At 44.4% G+C, this 12,610-nt stretch overlaps 1 protein-coding gene across 1 annotated transcript in view; it reads left to right on the forward strand.

Annotated features, from left to right (window-relative positions):
* Positions 1 to 12,610, forward strand: part of PRL-1 (PRL-1 phosphatase) — a 24,967-nt gene continuing 12,357 nt past the window's right edge. Inside the window, exon 1 of the mRNA XM_066745063.1 lies at positions 1 to 136. The gene's annotated coding sequence lies outside the window, so the exon portion shown is untranslated. The remainder of the gene's footprint in view (positions 137 to 12,610) is intronic.

Genomic DNA, 12,610 nt, shown 5'->3' on the forward strand with positions numbered 1-12,610 from the left:
GTTCAATCAGTTGTCCACAGGCTTTCGAAGCGTGCGGACGTGCTATTGTTGAGTGTTCAGTGTCATTTACGGAGTCGCGTTTTCACTAACGAACGCCCTACCGTACCTTCCATATTCAATGTGTATGGCGATTCAGGTGAGTCCTAACTGTAATCCCTTTGTCTCTCTCTCTCGGCTTCTCTTTGTGTATGGAATAAGCTTAAAGAAGGCAGCGTCGAAAGCCATCTCCTTTCTCTCAGAGATGGAGGGAGGAAAGGTTTGAAAAAGTAAAGAACGCCTCGATGTTATACCCTGTGCGCTTGCGAAAAGTCGATCATTGCCTTCGCGATATTCCCTCCCTACATCGACGCTGTTTCTTGCGTATATGTTTCAGTGTGTTATACTCAGTGTTGCACGAATATAGGTAACTCTCCCTGTGCACGTATACGTATAGTATACACAAACCGAAACCATGCCTCTCTTGTAAGTGTGTGCTGCGCGGACGACGAACTTTGGCGTCCCGTCGAAAGCGGCATTCGGCATTTTCTCTCCCTCCCTCTGATTCCCGCCCACATTTCTTCGATTCTCCTCTACCATCGTGTACAGGCCGTATGCTCCCTTTAACCATGAAAATCGTACAAGCCGCGAGACTCACCAACTGGCTCGAAAGTCCACAGTTTTTTCCTCCTCTTCCTCCCCCCCCCCCCCCCCCCACCGTAGAAACTTTCACGCTCCCCCCCCCCCCCCCCTGTCTTAACTCTCGCGCTATCGCAGTGACTCGCTCGACCGTAAAATAAGTACGCCTCGGGATTTTAGTTGAACTTGTGTCATTTATTATATTTCGTTAAAGACTCATTTGTAGTGTTGGCGCCGCTGCTATAGGAGTAGGCTTGGACAAGTTTTAGCGTGACCTAGGTGCTTCTCCCATTGCCAGTTTGCCATTATCCCTCTCTCGCTCTCTCCCTCCAACTCCCTTTCCCCTCCCTAATTCTCTCATTCCCCTTCTCCCTACTATCCTACTACTCTCTCGCTTCGACGCCATACCTCGGAGTCGTGCAATAGACTGAATAAGCAGAATTCTAGGCTAAAACGGTCCAACAACGTGGACAGCTAGAACCATGTCACGCGTCAGCTTCTCTCTCTCTCTCTCTCGTACGGGATCCCTCATATTTACATATTATTGCGTCCTCTGCGCAATTTTTTACCTTACTGCTCAATCGAACTGGCGATCCTCCGGAACACGCCCCTCGCGCTCAAATCCTAATCTTTTCTCTTCTCTTTTGTGTTTATTGAGAATCGAGGTCGTTTGAATTTCGCGTGAACGAAAAAGGAATCGCAAAGCTAGCTAGCGATAGACGCGCTAGTTTTTAGACGACAAGTGCGACGAGAGGAATGCGATTCGTTCGATTTCCTTAATGTCTAATTTTTGTAAAGAGAAAACACTGTCCATAATTGAATCTTTGAAGAAATGTTCATAATTGTAGTAGTTTTTACGGAAGCATTAGCCCGAGATTGATTGGAGAGAGGTCTGACGCTTAATATTTAGGTTAGGTTGGTTATACCGCCAGTCTCAGCTGTAGATTACTTTATCAAACGAGTAAGCGACCAATGGCAAAAACTCGACGATTATTATTCGAAGGACCACGATAGGAAATACGAAAAGTGCGGCTTTGTCTTTAGCACCGAATGGGTTGAGCGTGAAAAACCTTGAAACCGTTCGCGCGCAATTAAATCATTGTCACATTTGGACTCATTGTTTCGCGTTTATCGAAGAGCTTTCTTATCGCCATAGAGAAACTCGACAAATTGGAACACGCTGTTGCCGCGAGGCAGCAGAATCGATGCTGCTTCGTTCCGAAAATAGAACATGGCGCCTTTTTTTTTTAGGTTAGATTGCCTTTGCGATTATTCCGTACTAATTTAGACACAGTAGTTTCTACCTTGAGAGTTTCTTCCTACAGTGTTTTCTCGCAATAACGACGACGAGAGCTCGCAAGTGTTATCGGTCTACGCGATTTCCCTCGGATGATCGGCTTTTTCCAGAGAGATTGAAAGGGGAGAAAAGTTTATTAGAAGCAAATGCGTTCGATGCCCCCTCCGGCGTGGCGTGGGGTGGCGCGGCGGTGGCGATGGCGATGGCGTAGGCGTACACCATCCATTTGGCGCGGTTTTGCCGTTCCTCGGCATTTTCACGTATATGTCTCGTGTTCAGTGACGACTGTTGCCTGTCAAAGCGTGGAAAAGACTACTGTCGTCACTGAAAGCCATTGTCGAGCTATAAACGGATCAATTATTGTCGAAAGGTTATCGACGAAGCGGATGTTCCATGTAATTACAGCGTTGTCGTTTGCAAAATGCCCAGCAGCATTCTATGGGAGAAACTAACCTATAAAATGCTATTGAAATAAAGAGAATAACCACATGTTCACCTTGTGCTATATTTATTTCTGTGTTTGTTTTACTCGATCGAAATTTATGACTGGTTTAATCAGGAGTATGCCGGAACTCTATGAAATATTGCATCATCGATCCAGGTAAATTTGCACTTTCTTATCTTCTTTTTAAGGCAGCTTTTTCAACATTAGCTATTCGAGCGAAAGGATAATTTACAACTCGCTATATTTTATTGTCAGAATAGTCGGAGAGTACCCATCTCGCTGCACCGATTTTCAATGATATATTGTGTGTCTAGCCACGTCTATCCGTTTTTTCTTTCAATCTTTATCAAGTTAAAACGACTTTTTCCTCGTCGTGCTACAGAAGAATGTCGGTGATTGACTTATCATTTAATGCAAGATTGCTGGATTTTTTGTCTCACGCGGAAACATCGTTCTCTCATTGGTTCTCGCAATGAAAGGCCGTATTTTCCCGATGCATTCCTACGTGGTGAAAAGTCTCTTTACTGTCCAGGGATGGGCAGTGTGAATATGTGGCGTACGATGACGTCAATCGAGCGCGACATAACAATTGCACTTTGCATTTGCGGTTAATATAGCAGTGCGCGGATGGACGTGGCTCGTCCGCAATAATAAAATTGTCTCTATATTGCACAAGATAGTAATTCCAGCATAAATCCGATGGAGAATATATATATATATATATATATAGTCGGAAACGTTTTAGCTGGGTTCGCGTTCCACGAGTGTGCATTGATGTTTACGTTTACGGAAAAGAGAGGAAAGGAAAAAAGCTGCTTTTTTTCTCTTGTAAATTCTCCGTACAGCACAACTCGGCTATAATTGCCAGTTGTCGGAATTATATTACAGCATTTTAGCGTGTCGAGCAGCTCGACTTTTTTTCTTCGACAGAGTTAAAGTGCAGAAGACGCTTTTTGGTCGGGCGCCTTTCAATAATAATATTTCTTGTGCTTTTTATCAAAGGAATAGTGTTTTTCAGAGTATCCTGTTCGGTTGGATGTCTGTTTTGCGAAGGACCGTGCGCTATTCTGGTTTGTCTGCCACATCGAATTACAGATAGTCATATTTCAGTCGTGTAGAACACACCGGGAGCTTAACCTTCGTCATTCGCTTATTTTTCTCCTTACGTATAAGATTTAATCTTGCATATGGCAGAGCAGAGATCAATTTTCCATTAGCGTGTCCATCGTCGCAAAATGTTTGAGCAAGCACGTGGACCGCGTTACGAGCGATTCCTAGAAATGAGGATAGCTCGCGAGATACTTTTTCCCATTGGTGATTCGCTGCTGCCTCGCGCGTTTCTCATATAATTTCTATATTTAGTCGATGGCCGAAACGGCAGATCAGAATCGTCCTTGATATTTTTTCACACCTCGCGGAAATGCAGGTATCGTTTTGTTGGAACGATCGCAGTCGAGTGGAAAATTCGGGCTGGTTGGAGACGATCAACAGTTGACGGGGGGGGGCGACCGGTAGATGCGAGCGAGTGCGCGCGCATAGCGCAGCATAGCGTTTCCTGCAATGCAAATAGCATTATATAATAAGGAAGGATCGGTCGTACATACGACAGGAAACTAGGAGCGGTTAACGAGATCGGCGCCATATTGCAGAAAACCGTGCGAGGCGAGTCGTCCCCCCAAGCCTTTAGTCCACTTTCTTAATTCATCCTCCAATTCAACTTTGCAAGCATTATTTATATTTGCTCACTTGTGTCGCATATATATGTATATATATACATATTCCTTGCGCTTAATTATAAATAATCATTGGCTTGTTTGCCGTATTATTAATTTTTCTGGCGTTAGTCGTTAGAATTTCCAATTATTTTTATCTCTACGCACACGATATGAGACTGTTGACGTGTGCAGCGAGAATCCTTTTTGCTTTTTTTGCGGAAAAATTCTGTAGTCTCTATGGCGAGTCGATTCATCGGAATTCGAACGCGCTCTCCTCCTCCTCCTCCTCCTCTTTTTTCTCAGCATCGCGCTTGGATAAATAAACAAACGATCTCCATGCACGGCCACCACGCACGAGCATTCCCATTGTTTTGATTCTCAAAGAGAGATGTGCCTCGCCTCTCTGTCTCTCTCTCTCTCTCTCTCTCTCTTTCTAATAGTCGCGTAAACTTTAGTTGTTCAAAACTCGCGTAGCTCAAGTTCCCCATTGTGAGCTTCCTTCGAGATAGAGTAAATAATTAGTATATCCACATGCACGAGTAGCACGACCATTATTTTTATTAGTATAATTTTGATAAAAAAAAAAGAAGAAGATAAGGATTTGTAAGAGCAACGCGAATTGTGAAATATTTTCTTTTCAGCTTTAGTTTGAAATAAGAAATCCATGCAGAGACACGCACGTTATACTCAACAGCGAATAATTTATTATAAAAAGTCGAGAGAAAAACCTCCCTCTGTAGTGTATGTAACCAAAGCCATGGCTAATTTTTTGTTGGACGAATACGTTTGTTAATGAAGTTTATATCCAATAATTGATCGGTATAGGAACATTGAATATCGTCACAACTATTTTTATTAGTTTAATTCTGATAGAGAAATAAGAGAAGGCTTTGTAAAAGTCACGTGAAGCACAAATGATCGAAAGTTAGCCTTTGATTAGGGTGGTCTCTCTCTCTCTCTCTCTCTCTCTCTCTCTCCTCATCTGGTCTCACTGGCCTGGCAGAGAGCAATACGAAGATGTAATATAGCTCGCTGTACTATCTGTGCGCGGAGGTTTCGCATTTCCAGAGAGGTAACCGGCCAGCCGGCCGCCGGCCTCACCGTGCGTGTGTGTGTGTGTGTGTGTGTGTGCAGCATTCGCGCGACGTCTCTCGACCCTCGAAAGATTATTTCAAACGAGTCTTCTCCTCTTTTTACTGCCGCCACGTGTGCGCGAATAGAGTTACTATCTCGACTAGACCAGTTGCTATATTATCGCGCGCGAGGACGACTCAGCACTCGCAAAAAAGTCAACCACTTTCCCATGCACCGCCACGTGTCTCATATCTCAGCTCTCTTTTCGATATCTCCAGCGTACACGACACTCTCTTTATTCTATATTATTTAGCTTGCTTCGCTCGTAAAATCCCCAAGGGAATTTTCAAAATACAAAACTATATAATAATATGAAGAGTCTCGGGAGAGACTGTTTTCGCCATTTTAATAGAATTGCAAAATTCATTGACACGCATATCGCGGTTTAGACGTGTTTTCGGAGAAGAATGCGAGCGAGGATAAAAGGAGAGGAGCACACCTCGTATCGACAAAATTGTCTCTAGTGTGAAAAGTGCATTTTATTGTCGTCTCTCGCTCTCCCATTTCCTCAATGGCTGTAAATGCCGCGTCGAGGGACACAAGTGCAACTTGAGTTAGCAGTGAAATTCGATCTGCTGTTGCAAGAAGAAGGACCACCTACGTCGACCAGAAATCAATTTGTGTAACATTGTGTCGTACTTGGAGCACAAGCTGATTAGAAGCTCGCTCTTCTCTAATGGGATAAACGTGCCACCAAAGTGTTCAAAATAATATAATCCCTCCTTCCTCCCCGCGCACCTCTCTCTCTCATCAACATGTTCCAGACTAAACATCGACTCGAAATTCAAGGTCTCTCTGCACCCAGATACATCATTGCGCGTCTTTCTTGAATATCTTCCTGCATTTTTCCGACGATCCACGAAACTCCGAGACTCCTCTGCTTTCTCAATGTTGCAAAGATTTTTTTATTCCATATGCGATAAGAAAGATGGACCATCGAGAGTTGGCGAAAGTATATATATATATACAAGCTCGATCCTTGGGAGGTGAGAGACGAGTTAAATGATAGGAGAGGGATGAATCGTTGCGAGTTTGCGCAGCGCGGAGGGGAATAGAAGAAGGAGGAAAAAGTTGGTTGAGAAGACGGTGGTAATAGGTGGCGAGGGACTCGAGAGCGAGAGATGTTGTGCTTTTACAAACTCACGGGAGATTCTATGTTTAGAGAGGAGTCTCGATCCGGACCGGCTCGCTCTCGCGCGTCTTGTTTTTAGCTCTCATTTTTTGCCCCCCCAGACTATTCCGCTTTCTCGCGTCGGATCGCTGGAATATTTTTCAGCGGAGCCCAACGGTGACGTCGACCTCTCGCACATTTACATATACGTTTTGTGTCGAAAAGCCTTATTTTGGTGGCAGCATGGTGGGATGGAACATATGACAAACGTTACGTACGAGTAGTATATATCTTTCACCGAAATTCGCCAGACCTTTGTTTATCCTGCTGCAGGCAGAGTCTCTATCCCAGCGCCGAACTGATTTTCAAATTGCTTTATGCGCGCGAGTCGCGTCCGGCTAAACCGGTTAGCATTTGTCTCGTTTCGCCAGGATCACCCCCCTCCCCCCACCTACACACGTTCTCTCAATATTCAACAATATTTTTCTCGCAGCGCGCACCAAAATGGAGAATCTCGTCGATATTATTTTTATTATTGCTGCTCCGCGTGCGTTATATTTTCTCAACGATTGCATAATCCTCGTCGCATGACCAACATTGTTTACTCGAAGGTCGGTAAGCTTGCAAAGTTTCCCCGCTGGAAACGAATATGCATTTCTATAGTAATTACAAACGCTTTCGACTAAGGTCGGCGCGCGCGTCACGGCGGTTGATGCTTCCATTGGAAAATCGCCAGAGCTTGGCAAATTTTTCGCCAAATTGGCAATCATAGGGGAAACACGTCGCTATCCTTCCTGCGAAGATTTATGAAGCGAAGGAACGACAAATGGATTTCGCCCTACCAATCTTTTTTCTCGACTTGTTTGCAAACGCTATACCGCCGCAAATTACCTATATATCGTTGGGACAATAATTGTGCCCCGGCTGCTCGTCCCGTCGCTTCCGTTGCACCGAGGAGGAAGGGAACACGCTCGTGGACAATTCTTCTAGAGCGCATATATCTTTTTTTTCACTCTCCTCTGGGTATTTCTCGTTACTCATCCTCTAAATTATTCCTTGTTCGCGCGCGCTCGCTCGCTCCCGTGTGTGTGTGTGCGTGCGTGCGTGTGGCGGAGGTTCAACAGGTTGAAGCGAGCGACTGAGAATAAATCGAAAGAAGAATCAGCTGCGAGGGACTGGAGGCTGCATGCGTCATGTCCGGATCTCCGCTATTTTTCCCTCGCGGCTGCTCGTCGCAAGAAGCGGAGAACGCGCGCCGCGCGCCCAATGGGAGCAGTTTGGTCAAGGAAAAATCCTGAGGGTTTTTGCCGTGGTTTCTCCTCCTCGATGGGAAGCGTCGAGCAGCTGCGGCGTTTTGCCAGTATTGCGCATGCGCAAGCACGATTCCTTTCCGACGTTTCAGCAATTTTCGGCTTTACCATTGACGTCACTGCCGCACGGCTTCGCACGTGGCACTTCCAAGCGAGAGCCGCGCAACACCGTGGGAGCCGAAAGCCGATAAAACTCTGCGAAATAATGAGTTTTTTGCGGTTATTCGACACCGGGTCCCGAGCGAGCAACTCGCACACGTGAATGAATGGAGGAGCGAGTACTCGACACCATCACCTTTTTCCAGCGAATCCTCGTGCCCCTAAGAGCTTTCGCGCTCCCGATATTCCCACACTGATTCACCGCCGCGCACTTATCGTCCTGAAACAGCTGCCAACTTTTCGCTCGTACATACTACACACGTTGGGAATAAACGCAAGACGCGCGGGGAGGAGGAGTAACAGGAACGTGCTCTGCACCCTTTTTACAACGCGGTGTGTCTCTTTGTTAGTTTTTCTTGCCCCGCAGGCGCGTTTACTATATATACTGCACCTTCCGTTTTTATATTTCGCAATTTTTACGAATATGCGACAGAGTGGGACAGTGTCGAGCGAGCCTGCTGCCTCGGAATGAAGAGAGGAGCTACTGTATACTTATAGGCACACTCTATAGGAAATTTGATTCATCGACTTGAAAGCAACTTCCCTTTGTACTTTATCTGCCAAATTTCTCTACTATATGGTGTATATATAACACGTTATTCAATTCTTTCCCACAGAATATATTATGTAAATGTTAATTCCTTATTTTTTCCTTTTAAGGATAAAGGTTCGCTGGATTTCTTCTTTTGTGAAATTAATCAACGCAACCTTATGTAGCAGTATGTTTATTTTGACCTTCTCCTAAGGTAGCTGATTAGCAACTAACTTGAAATTTTGTTTAGAAGGAGTTAGAGGTTTGATTTAGGAATGGGAATAGCCCACAGATGGAGCGATCAAAGCCAATCATAATACCTCTTCAGTTGAGGACGAATACAAACCAAATTTAACAGTAAATAACAGGATTTTTTCAGACCAGACATTAATAGTCCTTGAGAATCACTTGATTGGAGAGATTAAAGATGAAAGTATTTTTTTTTTTTTTTTTTTTTTAATGGATTATTTATTTATCCTGGAAATTGCTTAAACGTTCCGCCAGAAGCCCATACCTATATCACGCTTCAATTATGTTCTTAGCGAAGCGAGTCGCGCGAAGCCATTGAAAATTTTAATACCCCAATGATTCGAAATACTCCGAGTACTCTTTCTCGACCTTCCAGCACCTCCACAGTTTCTTGGAGAAGTTTATGACTCGACGATAAGAATAAACGCGATCGCGCTCGATGCTGGCTGCATGTTGCTAGAAAATTAATGTTCTCGCTCGTAAATGTTCAAAATGATTCTACAGCGAGTGTAAAAAGGATGCGATTCTCCTGTTTCCGCGTATCATCTCGAAATAGCTCCATCTTCCCACTCGATCGTATATCATATATGATGATAAGCCATGGTTCAGCGACTATAGCGCGCATTTTACCCGCGATGTAGCGAATTCTCTTCACCCTTCGCCCAGTGACCTATTAACCTATTTGAGCTATCGATTTTACAAGCATCCGACTCTTTGCTCGCTGCTTCTTTTCATTACATTCGAGCACGGAAGCTATATAAGCATGAAATTGTTTTCTCCGTGTTTTCCTAAAACTCCCCCGGCAAAATCTGACACACACGAATTTCTCGATATATCCTTCCATCTTTCGTAAATCCTAAATTGAAATTCGAGCAAAGCCTGAAAAAGTCTTGAATTTCCGCTCTTCCTCAATAGTATATACACGAAGAGATTTTCTATATATAGAGTTCCAGAAGAATAATCATCGTATAGTTTGCCAATAAAGTTATACGGTTGTTCGATGTACGAGGAAAGGTGATTCTCGAAAGGTTAAAACGTTGGCCACCGGCACAGAAGAAGAGCCATTTGGAATTACACAAGAGGTGGTGGTTGGGTTGTTCGGTGGGCGGAAATGCGCGAGTTTCCGAATTTCCGTTATCAGAGAACGCGACACTCGCGCGCGTACAAGCGCCGTGTTTCTCCTCCATTGACGTGGAATCGTGTGGCGGCAGCTCCCACGTCACAACTGTGACGTCATCGAGCGCCAAGAACGCCACTCTGATCGAATTTCGACTCTGGCTCCGCACTCGTGTCTCCATCTTACCTCGCATTCGCTATATACGCTTTGATAATAAAATCACCGCGAGCGACCATTTATTTACCGTTCTCAGACACGGATTCTCGCCGAGCGTTGCTTCGATTAACACCGATGATCGTTCGAAACGCGCACTGGCTCGGCTCGATTGGAACTGGGACGGCACACCGTACTCGCGTACCGGTTAAAACCAGCATAATTGCACTCAGCTGGCTATTCGTTCCTATTACACCAATTGACGCAGGTCAATGTCATCAATTAAGCCGATGGTTCGAGAACCGCACAGTCATGGCTCTTTGCTAAGAATGAAGAAAAAAAACCAAACACTTTTCATTAACCTTAATTTGGCTTTGTTCGACTCGTGTGACGTCATTGGAATAATTCGAAACTCTCTCGACACGATGAAAATCGTTTGGCTCGATCAGGCCCATCATTGTCCTAACACGAATCGTATCGCTGTGTGACACCCTTCGATTTTAACCCTCGCTGCATGTTCCAACAGGATTACGAGTTTGCTCTGCTTCTTTCGCGCTAGCTATAACGTTTTTAGAAATTGCAGTTGACGAGCACCGGGCATGATATAGATATAAACGGGATCAGCTGGAACTACTTCACTTTTAATAAATTATCTTATCTTTTTTCAAAGTTCCTTACGGATTCAACTAGCGCGAGCCGCGTTCCGCTTTAGTCGCTTTTTTCCCCTTTCTCATTATATACCTATTGAAATAATTTCAATCGTTTTCTTGTAGCGCACGTAATTTTAAAGGATTTGTGAAATAACAGAGTGGTGTATATCGTGTAACGAAACTGCACTACTCTTCAAATATTTGTGGAACGGAGCAAAGATACGTTTCTCCAAGAAAAAGGCCCGAATGATTAATATAGCAATTCCAGGATTCACAGAGTTCCGCTAGAGTGTTTATAGCGTATAGATAATTGATTCTATAGAAGCTGATAAAGGGATCGAGAAATGAATTGGGAGTGGCACTTGTGGAAAGTTAAAGTTGATTCATTAATTTTTCATTCCAAGTTGCGGACGAACCGGTGATTTTTGGTGAGAAAATATGCGGTGCATTAATTATTATCGTCGCGTATATAGTTTCCACGAAAGCTTGCGCGACGTAACGCAATACGTTGCAAAGCTACGAAGAAAGCCTCGTAAAGTTGGAACGCTTCGAGTACGCGAATGAGAATCATTTGTCTTGGATGGTCTACTATATATATATATATATATATATATAGCTTTCTCAGTATTTATTATTCTATTGACCGTTCCTGTACACGCTCTCTCTCTCTCTTTCGGGCTAAAATGACCTTGACCCTGTCGATATCCGCGATAATGTTCCGAGGTAACCTTAAAACTTTGCAAATTGACGAGATTTTTTTTTGTCGTTGCGTCGCTCTGCATCGGTTGCACTCTTGGTCAATCGTGTGGGTGAGCACTGGCACGAGCGCGCGCGCGCGCGCGTACATGCAATCTAACGCACGTGGCGGCTGATAGGAATTTATCGCTGACGCGAAAAGGTGCCACGATTCCCGTAATGGCAAATCCGTCGATATCGCTCGAACCGATGATCGATCGATCGTCTTTAATGATTCTCCCTCGAATAATACGTATATATATATATATACACATGTAGTATATATAGTACGGATTGAGTTGCCATCGCTTTGCGTCCTCCTCCTCCTCCTCAGGCGCTGCAGAGAGGAACATTCGGAACGAGGAAGGAAAAAAAATAATAACGAGTGGAAAAAGAGTGGGGGGCGTTGCGAGTACGAGAGAGATATATACGAGTGGTGGCCTTGAGGAGATTATAGCTTCGAGGGAGGTCGTCGCGTACCGGCCCGGCTTGCAATAATTGTGCTTTATTTTAACGAACGGTTGCAACTCGTTAGCGACGTCCACGGGCCGAGACATCGCCGCCAAGAAACTAAAAAACTTTTCCTTCGACCCGCTTGCTCGTGTCTCTCTTTGCAATTTCTCTCTCTCTCTCTCTCTCTCTCTCTCTCTCTCTCTCTCTCTCTCTCTCTCTCTCTCTCTCTCTCTCTCTCTCTCTCTTTGACTGTCATAATTGCAACGTTACATAGTTGGCTGTGTAAAAAGCGTTCGAGTAGATTCAATTGAAAAGCCAGAGAGATTACGTAAAACGCGACAATTTCGTGCCATTTCTCACGAAGAATCGAAGAAGCGTGTCTCTGTTCTTTCGAAGCTGAATTATTTTCGTACCTTAATTCCAGTACTGTTGAGGTTTTTAAACGGAATAATAGAAGCGAATCCCTTGTTTTGGAATGTTATCGTAAAGTTTACCCGGACGTCCATTGAACGACCACGACGTTTCCATTGTAGTAAAATGATCTTTCTTGCTGGTGAATGAGCGTGTGCGCGAAAGAGCTTTCCGTTTACTGGAATCGGATCGATGCGCGATTGGCGGAAAGTTGTATCAATTATGGTCAGCTGAAAGCTGAGCGTGTGCGACTAATCTACGTGTATGTATCGCAGGATTCTCGGAACCACACACAGTGTATATATATATATATATATATTCTTCGCATATATCGATCAAGGGTTGTTCCAATGTGTTTTCTAGTATTTCCCATGTCTATCTGCGAGGAAGCTAATAATAAAAGAACGGCGCGGTGATCGGAGTGGCTCCTCCTTATTATTTTTGACCTTGCTGGAACTCGATACTCTCTTTATCCAGCACGACCCCACGACTATTTTCAATCCAGTCGTCGTCTCCGCTTACTT

Source organism: Prorops nasuta, unplaced genomic scaffold (assembly GCF_024137725.1).
Source record: "Prorops nasuta isolate Cenicafe-Biocafe unplaced genomic scaffold, Cenicafe_Pnas_1.2 PNAS00053, whole genome shotgun sequence".
Taxonomy (NCBI): Eukaryota; Metazoa; Arthropoda; class Insecta; order Hymenoptera; family Bethylidae; genus Prorops; species Prorops nasuta.